We start from the raw sequence: 5,716 nt of genomic DNA on the forward strand, positions 1-5,716 counted from the left end.
ACGTTCGGCCCGCGGACCAGCCGGCGGGGCTCTCTTGAAAGCTTACCCGCCTTCGCTGGTTCCCCGGTCGGCCGCGAGTAGCGAGAATTCGGCCTCTTCGCCCGGAGCGCGGCTCAACTTTTGCGAAAATGCACTAAGTGCCAAAGCCCATTCATTTACAACGGCGTGTCCGCCAGAGGGCGCATTTCCCGCCGCGGAACGGCCGGCGGGGCTCGTCGGAGAGCGTGTCCGCCTCTCGGTGGTTCTTACCGGGCGTGGGTCGGCGTCCGCTGTCGGTACTTTACGGGACCACGTTCGGCCCGCGGACCAGCCGGCGGGGCTCCCTAGAAAGCTTACCCGCCTTCGCTGGTTCCCCGGTCGGCCGCGAGTGGCGAGAATTCGGCCTCTTCACCCGGAGCCCGGAGCGACTTTTGCCATTTTTTTTCTAAGTGCCAAGGGCTCTCGCGCCGCGATGCGTCCGCCTCTGCTGGTTCCCCGGTCGGCCGCGAGTGGCGATAATTCGGCCTCTCCACCCGGAGCCCGGAGCGACTTTTGCCAAATTTTTTCTAAGTGCCAAGGGCTCTCGCACCGCGATGCGTCCGCCTCTGCTGGTTCCCCGGTCGGCCGCGAGTGTCGAGAATTCGGCCTCTTCACCCGGAGCCCGGGCCGACTCCCGCCGATATGATCACATCATGATCCTATAGCAAGTGTCGTACAACCATAACATGATGTACAAAATAAATATATAAATATTAACATCACCTATAAACATTAAATATATAAATATTAACATCACCTATAAACATTAAATATATAAATATTAACATCACCTATAAACATTATGAATACAATGTTTATAACCGAATGCTCACTTTATATTATTTGGCTGTAAATGCGAGCATAAGTTGTATATATCATGTATTTATCCACGAACCGTTAAACAGATGTCAAGTCAGGCTACCTTAAGAGAGTCATAGTTACTCCCGCCGTTTACCCGCCTGTGTGCGAGAGGCGGTGTAATTTCTCTCCGTGTCCGCTGGAGGGAGGTATTTCCCCGTTACGACCTCCGGGAAGATCACCGGGACGCGGAGAACGCTTAGCCGGGGCGCTTGGAGCCTCGTTCGGCTTAGAAAGTGAGGTGGAAAGCACTCGGGGAACCGGCTGGAGGTGCTGTGGAAGTCCAGCGGGCCGCGTAAAACGCTTAGCCGGGGCTCTGGAAGCCGCGTTCGGCTTAGAAAGTGAGGAGGAATGCATCATGAGAACCGGCTGGAGGTGCTGTGGAAGCTCGGCGGGCCGCGTAAAACGCTTAGCCGGGGCTCTGGAAGCCTCGTTCGGCTTAGAAAGTGAGGAGGAATGCATCATGAGAACCGGCTGGAGGTGCTGTGGAAGCTCGGCGGGCCGCGTAAAACGCTTAGCCGGGGCTCTGGAAGCCTCCTCGGGCTTCAAGAGTTAGGAGGAAAGCCCCATGAGAACCGGCTGGAGGTGCTCTGGAAGCTCATCGGCCAGCGGAAAACGCTTAGCCGGGGCTCTGGAAGCCTCCTCGGGCGTCGAGAGTTAGGAGAAAAAGCACCCCCGAGAACCGGCCGGGTCCTCCACGAACCGTGAAAAAGATGTCGAGTGCCGCTACCTTAAGAGAGTCATAGTTACTCCCGCCGTTTGGCCGAAGGTGTATTTACTCGCCGTGTCCGCTGGAGGGAGGTATTTCCCCGCTCCAACGTCACCGGCGGCTTCCGAACGTCTCTCCGAGCGCTCGGAAGTCCGCGCGGGGGGGAGAAGCGGGCCGTGCGAGGTACCGTGTGGAGCTGGACCGTCACCTGGTCCGCTCGTCGTGCGCGCCGGCCGCTGGAAGTCGAATAAAGCTCCGCGATCTCATCCGCGGTGCTTGTAAACAGCCGATCCGCTGGGCTGGAGCTATTTTGGGCCACTTGGCGCGCGCGCACGGCCTCCCGGATGGTGCCGCGTGGAGTGCGCGAGCGCACCGGCCGCTGGAAGTCGAATGAAGCTCCGCGATCTCATCCGCGGAGCTTGTAAAGTGCAGATCCGCTGGGCTGGAGCTATTTTGGGCCACTTGGCGCGCGCGCACGGCCTCCCGGAGGTGCCGGGTGGAGTGCGCGAGCGCACCGGCCGCTGGAAGTCGCATAAAGCTCCGCGATCTCATCCGCGGAGCTTGTAAACAGCCGATCCGGTCGTCTTGGAGCTATTTTCGGCCACTTGGCGCGCGCGCACGGCCTCCCGGAGGTGCCGGGTGGAGTGCGTGAGCGCACGGGCCGCTGGAAGTCGAATAATGCTCCGCGATCTCATCCGCGGTGCTTGTAAAGAGCCGATCCGCTGGGCTGGAGCTATTTTGGGCCACTTGGCGCGCGCGCACGGCCTCCCGGAGGTGCCGGGTGGAGTGCGCGAGCGCACCGGCCGCTGGAAGTCGGATAAAGCTCCGCGATCTCATCCGCGGTGCTTGCAAACAGCCGATCCGCTGGGCTTGGAGCTATTTTCGGCCACTTGGCCCGCGCGCACGGCCTCCCGGCTGTCCCGGTGGTCCCGGTAGCCTCCGCGGACGGTTAAAAAAATCTCAAGTGAGCCTACCATAAGAGAGTGACAGTTACTCCCGCCGTTTGGCCGCTCAAAGTGCCATCAGACGCGCAGCAACGCGAGTGTGCGCTAAGTGCGAGAGGTGGCGTATTTACCCGCCGTGTCCGCTAGAGGGAGGTATTTCCCCGTTACAAGCTCCGGGAAGATCAGCGGGACGCGGAGAACGCTTAGCCGGGGCTCTGGAAGCCTCGTTCGGCTTAGAAAGTGAGGAGTAAAGCACTCGGGGAACCGGCTGGAGGTGCGGTGGAAGCTCAGCGGGCCGCGTAAAACGCTTAGCCGGGGCTCTGGAAGCCTCGTTCGGCTTAAAGAGTGAGGAGTGAAGCACCCGGAGAACCGCCTGGAAGTGCTGTGGAGGCTCGGCGGGCCGCGTAAAACGCTTAGCCGGGGCTCTGGAAGCCTAGTTCGGCTTAAACAGTGAGAAGGAAAGCACCCGGGGAACCGGCTGGAGGTGCTCTGGAAGTCCAGCGGGCCGCGTAAAACGCTTCGCCGAGGCTCTGGAAGCCTCGTTCGGCTTAAATAGTGAGGAGGAAAGCACCCGGGGAACCGGCTGGAGGTGCTGTGGAAGCTCAGCGGGCCGCGTAAAACGCTTAGCCGAGGCTCTGGAAGCCTCGTTCGGCTTAGAAAGTGAGGAGGAATGCATCATGAGAACCGGCTGGAGGTGCTGTGGAAGCTCGGCGGGCCGCGTAAAACGCTTAGCCGGGGCTCTGGAAGCCTCGTTCGGCTTAAACAGTGAGGATGGGAGCACCCGGAGAACCGGCTGGAGGTGCTGTGGAAGTTCAGCGGGCCGCGTAAAACGCTTAGCCGGGGCTCTGGAAGCCTCCTCGGGGGTCAAGAGTTAGGAGAAAAAGCACCCCCGAGAACCGGCCGGGTCGTCCACGAACCGTGAAAAAGATGTCGAGTGCCGCTACCTTAAGAGAGTCATAGTTACTCCCGCCGTTTGGCCGAAGGTGTATTTACTCGCCGTGTCCGCTGGAGGGAGGTATTTCCCCGCTCCAACGTCACCGGCGGCTTCCGAACGTCTCCCCGAGCGCTCGGAAGTCCGCGCGGGGGGGAGAAGCGGGCCGTGCGAGGTACCGGGTGGAGCTGGACCGTCACCGGGTCCGCTCGTCGTGCGCGCCGGCCGCTGGAAGTCGAAAAAAGCTCCGCGATCTCATCCGCGGAGTGCAGATCCGCTGGGCTGGAGCTATTTTGGGCCACTTGGCGCGCGCGCACGGCCTCCCGGAGGTGCCGGGTGGAGTGCGCGAGCGCACCGGCCGCTGGAAGTCGGATGAAGCTCCGCGATCTCATCCGCGGTGCTCACAAACAGCCGATCCGGTCGGCTAGGAGCTATTTTCGGCAACTTGCGCATGCGCACGGCCTCCCGGAGGTGCCGGGCGGCGTGCGTGAGCGCACGGGCCGCTGGAAGTCGAATAATGCTCCGCGATCTCATCCGCGGTGCCTACAACTAGCCGATCCGGTCGGCCTGGAGCTATTTTCGGCCACTTGGCCCGCGCGCACGGCCTCCCGGCTGTCCCGGTGGTCCCGGTCGCCTCCGCGGACGGTTAAAAAAATCTCAAGTGAGCCTACCTTAAGAGAGTGACAGTTACTCCCGCCGTTTGGCCGCTCAAAGTGCCATCAGACGCGCAGCAACGGGTGTGTGCGCTAAGTGCGAGAGGTGGCGTATTTACCCGCCGTGTCCGCTAGAGGGAGGTATTTCCCCGTTACAAGCTCCGGGAAGATCAGCGGGACGCGGAGAACGCTTAGCCGGGGTGCTGGAAGCCTCCTCGGGCGTCAATAGTTGGGAAGAAAGCACCCCGAGGACCGGCTGGAGGTGCTGTGGAAGTTCGGCGAGCCGCGCAAAACGCTTAGCCGGGGCTCTGGAAGCCTCGTTCGGCTTAAACAGTGAGGAGGAAAGCAGCCGGGGAACCGGCTGGAGGTGCGGTGGAAGCTCAGCGGGCCGCGTAAAACGCTTAGCCGGGGCTCTGGAAGCCTCGTTCGGCTTAAACAGTGAGGATGGGAGCACCCGGAGAACCGGCTGGAGGTGCTGTGGAAGTTCAGCGGGCCGCGTAAAACGCTTAGCCGGGGCTCTGGAAGCCTCGTTCGGCTTAAACAGTGAGGATGGGAGCACCCGGAGAACCGGCTGGAGGTGCTGTGGAGGCTCGGCGGGCCACGTAAAACGCTTAACCGGGGCTCTGGAAGCCTCGTTCGGCTTAAGAAGCGAGGAGGAATGCACCCGGAGAATGACATTTTGAAAAGATTTGACTATAAATGCGATCATATGTAGTATATATCACATATTTATCCACGAACCGTTCAAGAAAATGTCAAATGAGCCTAACTTAAGAGAGTGACTGTTACTCCCGCCGTTTGGCCGCTCAAAGTGCCACCGGACGCGCAGCAACGGGTGTGTGCGCTAAGTGCGAGAGGTGGCGTATTTACCCGCCGTGTCCGCTGGAGGGAGGTAATTCCCCGTTACGACCTCCGGGGAGATCAACGGGACGTGGAGAACGCTTAGCCGGGGCTCTGGAAGCCTCGGGCGGCTTAGAAAGTGAGGAGGAAAGCAGCCGGGGAACCGGCTGGAGGTGCTCTGGAAGCTCAGCGGGCCGCGCAAAACGCTTAGCCGGGGCTCTGGAAGCCTCGTTCGGCTTAAACAGTGAGGAGGAAAGCAGCCGTGGAACCGGCTGGAAGTGCTGTGGAGGCTCGGCGGGCCGCGTAAAATGCTTAGCCGGGGTGCTGGAAGCCTCGTTCGGCTTAAAGAGTGAGGAGTAAAGCACCATGAGGACCGTCTGGAGGTCTTCTGGAAGCACAGCGGGCCGTGGAGAACGCTTAGCCGGGGTGCTGGAAGCCTGGGCCGGCTTAGAGAGTGAGGAGTAAAGCACCATGAGGACCGGCTGGAGGTCTTCTGGAAGCACAGCGGGCCGTGGAGAACGCTTAGCCGGGGTGCTGGAAGTCGAGTAAGGCTCAGCCATCTCGTCCAAGGTGCTTACAAAGTGCATGTCCGCTCGGCTGGAGGTATTTCCGGCCACCCGGCGCGTGTGCACGGCCTCTGGGTGGCTCCGGGCCGGCTAGAATTCCGGACCGCGATCGCTAACTCGCGGGACCCTAAATGGCCCGCGGACCAGCCGGCGGGACCTCGGTGACCACCCATCCGCCTCGCGGTGGTCCCTGGCCG

The sequence above is a fragment of the Syngnathus floridae genome, unplaced genomic scaffold (genome assembly GCF_059516105.1).
Source record: "Syngnathus floridae isolate MCC-2025c unplaced genomic scaffold, RoL_Sflo_1.0 HiC_scaffold_52, whole genome shotgun sequence".
NCBI classification, from domain to species: Eukaryota; Metazoa; Chordata; class Actinopteri; order Syngnathiformes; family Syngnathidae; genus Syngnathus; species Syngnathus floridae.